The sequence below is a fragment of the Thermobia domestica genome, chromosome 6 (genome assembly GCF_964235325.1).
Source record: "Thermobia domestica chromosome 6, izTheDome1.hap1.1, whole genome shotgun sequence".
Taxonomy (NCBI): Eukaryota; Metazoa; Arthropoda; class Insecta; order Zygentoma; family Lepismatidae; genus Thermobia; species Thermobia domestica.
The window spans coordinates 134,876,532-134,884,576 of record NC_137459.1 but is presented as its reverse complement, the minus strand read 5'-3'; positions in this window follow the sequence as shown (position 1 = coordinate 134,884,576).

Sequence of the window (8,045 nt, the reverse complement as noted above, 5' to 3'; positions counted from 1 at the left end):
TGGAAAAGCAAAAAATGGTTGAAAGAATTAAAACTATAAGGGTGGCGAGCACCAACCGAGAGTAAGTGAAACTAAAGTAGTAAGTTACTAAGAGAGAAGGAAATCGGCGACTTCCAGTCGAGAGTACTGAACTAAAGGAGTAAATTACTACAGGAGTAAATTTTTCGTTTACTACTGTAGTAAATTTATTTACTCCAAAACTGGTGGAGAGCACCATCAAAGAGTACGCTACTACATTAGTAACTTAAGGAGTAAATAAGGTCAAAATTTACTCCTAAGCAGTAGTAGGAGTAAAGTTAGAGAGTAAGATGGGTTCTTTGGTTTCTACGTGTTAAATATCGAATTTTATGGATTACCTGGACTACGAAGAATATATGGAGATGGAGGAAGAAGTAGACATCCCAAGAATGAGAGTTTTAGTGGAGAGAAGAGACTTATTTGCAATGTACCGTGACAATGATTTCAAAGAACGTTTTGGGTTGCTTAAGGAATCTTTTGAGCGGCTGCTTGATATGTTGGAGCCGTTACTGCAGCATAATTCTGACAGGAACCGTGCTTTGTCTCCTAGGCTGCAACTACTTTGTAGATTGCGAATCCTTCGCACTTGTACTTATCAAATCTTAGCAGGGGATCTCTTTTTAACATACATCGTAATACTGTTGGAAGAGCTTTTAACAGTGTGATAGACAGTTCAATTGCCTTAAAGCCACTGTGTGTGTGTCCACGCCACAGAACAAATATTATATATATATATATATATATATATATATATATATATATATATATATATATATATATATATATATATATATATATATATATAGTGGCGGATTCAAGGGGGAAGCTATAGGGTCTATAGCCCCCTTTGACGCTCAGGTTTACACTGGATAAAATGGGCTTCAATCCTGATTTACACTGAATAAAACGGCAAACTATAGTTTAGCCCCTCCCTTGATCATATCCTGGATACGCCACTATATATATATATATATATATATATATATATATATATATATATATATATAGGGGTCATGGATTGTGTACCTATATCCATACTTTGTCCTTTTGGAGCACAAGCAGAACTATACAGAAATTGCAAGAATTTCTTTTTTATCAATACACAAATCATTTCTGATGCCAATATGAAGATTTTGAACGTGGTAAGCCATTGGCTGAGTTCCACGCATGATGCAGGCATTTGAGACAATAGTAGAATTCCTCCAGAATTGGAAAATGAACAATATAATGGGTTGCTTGTTGGAGATAGGAGTCCTAAGATGTTTGGAGGGAGCATATCCACTATGTTACGACCTCAGACAGGAGCCGTAGGCTACAATAAAACCCATGTTGTTACAAGATGTGTAATAGAACGTACATTCGGTGTTTGGAAGAACCGTTTACAAATTCTCACTAAAACAATTAGATATAAACAAAACATGTGTGGGAATGTTATTGAGGATACTGCATTTCTGCACAACTTTGGAACAGAAGTAGGTTTGTTTCACCCTGATGCTGTGCAGTGTTTCTTTCAGAAAAAATATTCCGGAGGGAACACTAGTATTCGAAGGGGATCATATTATTTTTCCATGGTACCATTCAATTTATTATTATATTATTTACTAGCAGCGTTCACCCCGCTTCGCTGCGGTCACCCCGGAACGCAATAAACTTTGTTACTTAGATAATTTTTACTTTTTCGCTTTCAAGTGATATGATAAAAACCATAGAAGATTGCACTAATGTTAACATTATATCGCCTGTCATTTATGTTAACCCGCCCCGCTTCGCTGCGGTCACCCCAACCCGCCCCGCTTCGCTGCGGTCATCCCGGAACGCAATAAACTTTGTTACTTAGATAATTTTTACTTTTTCGCTTTCAAGTGATTTATAGCGCCTGTCAGTTATGTTAACCCGCCGAGTCACAGGGTCATGCGGGTTGCATATAAATACGTTTATTTTTATACCTATGATGAACTAATAACAAAGGATTTGTACGTATGGACACCTGAATGGTCAATTATCTCAAGACACTGGTAATTGAAAATTAAAGTGATATGATAAAAAACATCTAGGGTCCACATCCTAACAACCCCCCAAAAATGAAAGAAATCGGTTCAGCCGTATTAGCGTGATGAGCGGACAAAGGATTTTTTGTACGTATTGACACCTGATTGGTCAATTATCTCAAGACACTGGTAATTGAAAATTAAAGTGATATGATAAAAACCATCTAGGGTCCAAATCCTAACAACCCCCCAAAAATGAAAGAAATCGGTTCAGCCGTATTAGCGTGATGAGCGGACAAAGGATTTTGTGCGTTCTCTTTTATATATATAGATTATTATATTATTTTCGTCTCCTCCCGGAGAAAACTGTCAGAGCTTCCGAGGGGCAATCCCCCCAAACAAAAACATGTCGAGAAGAAACACTGGTGTTGTGGATGTGAATGGCATGAACCAATATGCATTTCAGCCAGAAGCAGATGCTGCAGGACAAGCTGTCAGAAAAATTATACCTAATTTGCTAGTAAAATAATAAATTAGTATAAATACTTTTCTTTCTTAATTATACATAAATAAGGCACTGGATCGTCACTACTGCAGTGAAATGTTACCCATTTTATTTATGTATAATTTTAGTTATGTTTCTCTCTTTCTTTCTTTTCTTTCTGTCTTCTTTATTTTGCAATTAAGGGATTAAGATTTTCATTTTATTTCTTTCTTCAGTACACAGAGTTATACAATAAAGATGTTTTGATTATTTCTAAGAAAAATAAGATGTCTACTTTTATAACTTTGCTGATACAAATAAATATTAGAATGTGGTAATTAGAAAAATTAAATGTACTGATGCTTAAACACAAATATTATGTCATGTGAAAAACAAGAACATATTAACCATTCGAAAATATATCAAGCAAACAGAACATGTTTCATACATATAAAATATATTCACATTCACTTATAAAAACATAAATTTCTGGATCACATTGCCTGAAGAATCGGAACCTAAAGTCTGCTCCGTTTCGTTCATGAATTCGTTCTTATTCATATCCACGATGTCTCTTTGTCTTTCAATTAACAACATTTTTGTACTATATTCCTCTTGTATTAAACGCATTTTTAACGAATGAAGCTCGTTTCCTTTTTCCAACAACTTGCTGTTCTTCACTACAACCGATTGTTCTCTGCCTTTTTTCATGGGCACTTCTTCGGATAAGCTTCAGCTCCCAATAGGAAACGAAATGTACGTGCCAGCAGTGGGCAGAAATGGCTTACTTCTTTAGTAAAAAGGCGTTACTACTTTAGTTACAACTAAAGAAGTAAATAGAAATTGAGCTCTCCAACAGTTACTAAAAGAGTATATTACTACGGAAGTAATTTACTAAAATAGTCCAGACTAAAGAAGTAAGGGTTACTACAAGAGTAATTTACACTAGTTTGGTGCTCGCCACCCTAAGGGGAAACCGTGAAGTAGCAAAGAGGCTTGACGCAAGAGATGATATCATAAAAATTCTTGTGAAAAGAGAAATCAGTGATTTTGTTACAACAAACAAATTTTCCTCGAGAGATTTAAAATACCCAAAGGGTTTCTTGAGTGTGATCCGACTTCATGGCCAAATAACAATGACTATCTTCAAGGAAAGACAATAGTTTAATTCATCCACGTAACAAACGGTGTGCAAAAAGGGGAGTGTAACTAATAGAAGATTACAACAACGTTCTTACGAAAAATGAGAAGCACAAACAGTTTCTTTTGCAGATAATAAAGGCCCACAGACAATCTTTTCCTATATGCGACAAAGTGAACTATGCAGCAAATAAGATTCATAACTTACCAAAAAGATACTACATAAATAAGGGATATTTCAATTTCTTCCAAGTTATAATTTTTCTTTTTCCTCATAATGGTCTATGAATCATCTTGATGGAAAAAAAAAACAACTTATTTGTAGTTCAAAGCGAAACAAGCAGTTTGTTTCAGTTTATGTAAAAGACTTCCAAAATTCTTACATATCTGTGTTCCTTAACTGCAATAAAATAACATTACATGAAGCATTTTGTTTTCCATACGTAATAACTCTTACATGAATATAGGTAACTTGAAAATAATACAGATTTGTGCATCTGGTGAAATGCTACCTCAAAAAGATATGTCACATGACCCTCTTCCTATTTAAAAATTTTGACCTGAATTCAAGATGGCGGACTTCAAGAGGGCCGCCATGATAACGTATACAAGATTAGGTTGGTCTCTTCCTCTAGTTCCATTATCCAAGACATCTTTTCATTCCCTTGAGCCGTTTCTAAATTACGAGAGTTTATTCCAGCTTTTCCCCATACACTATGTATTGTAAACGCATTCAAAATTTTAGGTCGTTTGGGGCACCATTTAAAATTATTCAATGGATCTAATTTTTCTCCTGGCTTAATTTGGTTCCATATGGAACCATTTTAGGGGGTGAGTCCAAAGAAATTCCTAAATTTATTTTTCCCCATATAAATTTGGACCACCCTAATATTATATATATATATATATATATATATATATATATATATATATATATTAAATATTGTTTTATTGTATAAAAATACTATATAAATCATGAAGATTTTATTCCCTGTTTAAAAGATGCTAGCAAACCCGCACGTCCTGCGCAAGCGCAGGACAGTATTGTTGTCTGGATGATTGAATATGATACAAAATTAAAAATATTTATGGCTAGCAAAGTAGTTTTGATAACTCATTAGTAATATCTTTCATTAAGAACTTCTCGAATTTAAGACGACCTCGAATCTATGATGCACCCCGATTTCGCTGGGTTAAATTAAGGAAAAATTATGTTCTTTATTTACTATTACTAAAGCGCTCTTTGATATTGGTCATTTTCGGTGATTTTTATATATTCCTCTCCTCTCCCCATGTTGCGAGGCATGGCATCGGAAGTATCACTGTTCATCTCAGCGACCCCAAAATCTATAGATTCGACACTAATATCGGTCATTTTCGATCATTTTCAAATGTCTCCTCCTCCTCCCTTAAGTTACACGTCAAAGTGATATGACAAAAACCATCTCAGATTCGAACTTCATCTAGGTTGATGAAAATTTGATCGGGATCGGTCAGGTGGTTGAAAATTTGATCACATCCTCCTCCCCCTCCCATACGTTCCATCGTCAAAGTTAACTGATAAAAATTATTCCAGGCCCGAATGTCATGTATATTGAAAATTTGATCGAGATCAGTTAAATAATAAAATTTATCCCAGGCCCGAATGTCGTATGTTGAAAATTTGATTTTTTTTTTTTTTTTTTACATGTATGTCCCTGCTTCCCTTCCCCTACATTATGCCGTCAAAATAAAATGACGAAAACATCCTAGGTCTGAACCTTATCTATGTTGAAAATTTAATCGAGATCGGACGGGTGGTTTAAGAGTTTGCACCTGGGAAGTTTTATTCATTTTCATATATTTACCCACCTCCCCTCCCCTCCCTTAAGTTCTACAATCAAAATGAAATAATAAAAAACTTCCCAGGTTCAAACTTCATCTATGTTGAAAATTTGATTGAGATCAATCGGGTGGTTCAAGAGTTATTATTTTACTTTTTTTTATAATTCCCCCTCCTCCCCCTTCCCTAAGTTCTACCATCAAAATGAATAACTAAAAACACTCCCAGGCCAGAACTGCATCTACGCCAAAAATTTGATCGAGACCAGTCGGGTGGTTCCAGAGCTTAAAAGTCACAAGCATAGTCACTCAATTTGGATCTGAAGATTTTGTTCACAAACACCGTATATAGATGATTCAAGTTGTTGGCAATCTTTATTTGATTAGTATATGTCTCTCATTGGCCTTTCGTGATAGGGACAATAGTCTCGGCGCTGATGACCCCATTAAATCCCAAATCAATAAATTGAATATAAGCAATAAAGAGCGTAAACAACACTAAGCGACTATATATAATAACCGTGGACGACCAAACCAGAAAAAGATCAGAAACTAAAGTGAGTTATTCTGGTAAAATATTTTTAATGTGCATTTCTGCTAAAATCAAAATCGTGCTCACGCCTTCCCGTAATATCTTTACAATATTACAATATCTGTAGTGATATAGTATATTGGTTAGTTGTTTTGGGTCTAAAATCCCTTTAAGCATAAAGAATACGTAAGACACGGATCTACAGCTTAACATTGAATCCGACCCACATGAGCAATCGAACTACGGCCTCCTGTGCCGGTGTTGCTTATGTTAACCATGCACCCACGAAGATGTTATTTGGTTTAGTACACGCATACTTGGAATGTATTTTTTGTGTTTCATGCAGCTAAACTCCAAACGTTTCTTTAACTATTTGGTCCAGGAATTAATTCGTGCGGGTGGACAAGAGATGGCGCAACGAACGGAGCGTCCCACAGTTCCGTGTATCCACACATTTGTTGCAAACCCCTGTCATCGCGTATCGTTCGTAGTATAGGGCAGTGGATTAAAGCGTCAACAACACCAGTTTGTAGTTAAGTGAACATGGCGCAATTTGTGCCTGATAAAGTGTTTTTGCGGGGTGTCCTGCTGCATTACTTTAACATGCAGAAAAGTGCGACTGAAAGTCATCGTATTTTGGTGGAAGTGTATGGTGACCATGCTCTAGCTGAGCGAACGTGTCAGAAGTTGTTTGCACGGTTTAGAAGTGGTGATTTCGGCTTGGCAGACCAAGAGCGAGCTGGACAGCCAAAAAAATTTCAAGACAAAGAATTGACATCATTGCTCGAGCAGGATTCGTGTCAAACGCAGGAACAACTTGCAGCAGCATTAGGCGTTGATCAAACAACAGTCTCCAAACGCTTGAAAGCCATGGGAATGATTCAAAAGATGTCACATTGGGTTCCACATGAATTGACAGACAGAGACGTTGAAAGACGAAAAACCATTTGCGAATTGCTGCTTCAACGACAGAGCAGAAAGGGGTTTCTGCATCGAATTATTACGGGTGATGAGAAGTGGATCCATTACGAGAACCCTAAACGAAAAAAGGCCTGGGTGAAACCAGGTGAACCAGGTCCATCACAACCAAAACGAGATATTCACTGTGCAAAGGTTATGCTGTGCATATGGTGGGATATGAAAGGTGTGGTGTACTATGAACTGCTGCAACCGGGTGAAACTATGAATGGAGAACGTTATCGACGACAATTAATGCGTTTGAAGCAAGCTCTGGCCAGAACACGACCAGAATGGGAGAACAGACATGATAAACTTATTGTTCAACATGATAACGCTCGCCCACATGTCGCAAAACCGGTCAAAACCTATTTAGTAAATGTCGGATGGGAAGTTTTACCCCACCCGCCGTATTCACCAGACGTTGCTCCTTCGGACTACTACTTGTTCGATTGCATGAACAACGATTTGATTGGACAGCGGTTTACTTCTTCAGAAGATATCGAAACATGGGTCTCTGACTGGATCGCTTCCAAGGATGAGGACTTCTTTCGCCACGGAATCCGTACATTGCCTGACAGATGGGCGAAAGTGGTGGCTAGCGATGGACAATATTTTTCTTAAGGTATTTATGTATTTTGTGTTTGTACTACAGCTTCAATGTGTGCGTACCAACCGCACGAATTAATTCCTAGACCAAATAAAAAATTTCTTTCTCTCTAGGTTTACGTTCTACTCTTATCCCTTTACGCTAAAAGAGATAATTAATGAAAATGAATAAATATGAAATAACTAGTGGAATGAGAATGTGTGAAAACGGAGAATACCGTGAAAACCTCACGGGCATGATAGTATACCCAATCCACCAATTAACTACAAAAAGATTTACCAACCACATTCTGAATTTTAAGTATGATAGCATTTATACATTCACAGATTGGGCTTACGTAATGGTTTTACGAAGGAAATATATTTTTAAACGAACAGAAAAGCTAAATGTCTAGTTCATGATCGATAAACTGAAATTTGCTTGTGAGCAGCCTTCGGGAATTTCTCAAGTAACGCATAAACAATTGCCGTAACAAGGATGCCTGATCAAAATTCA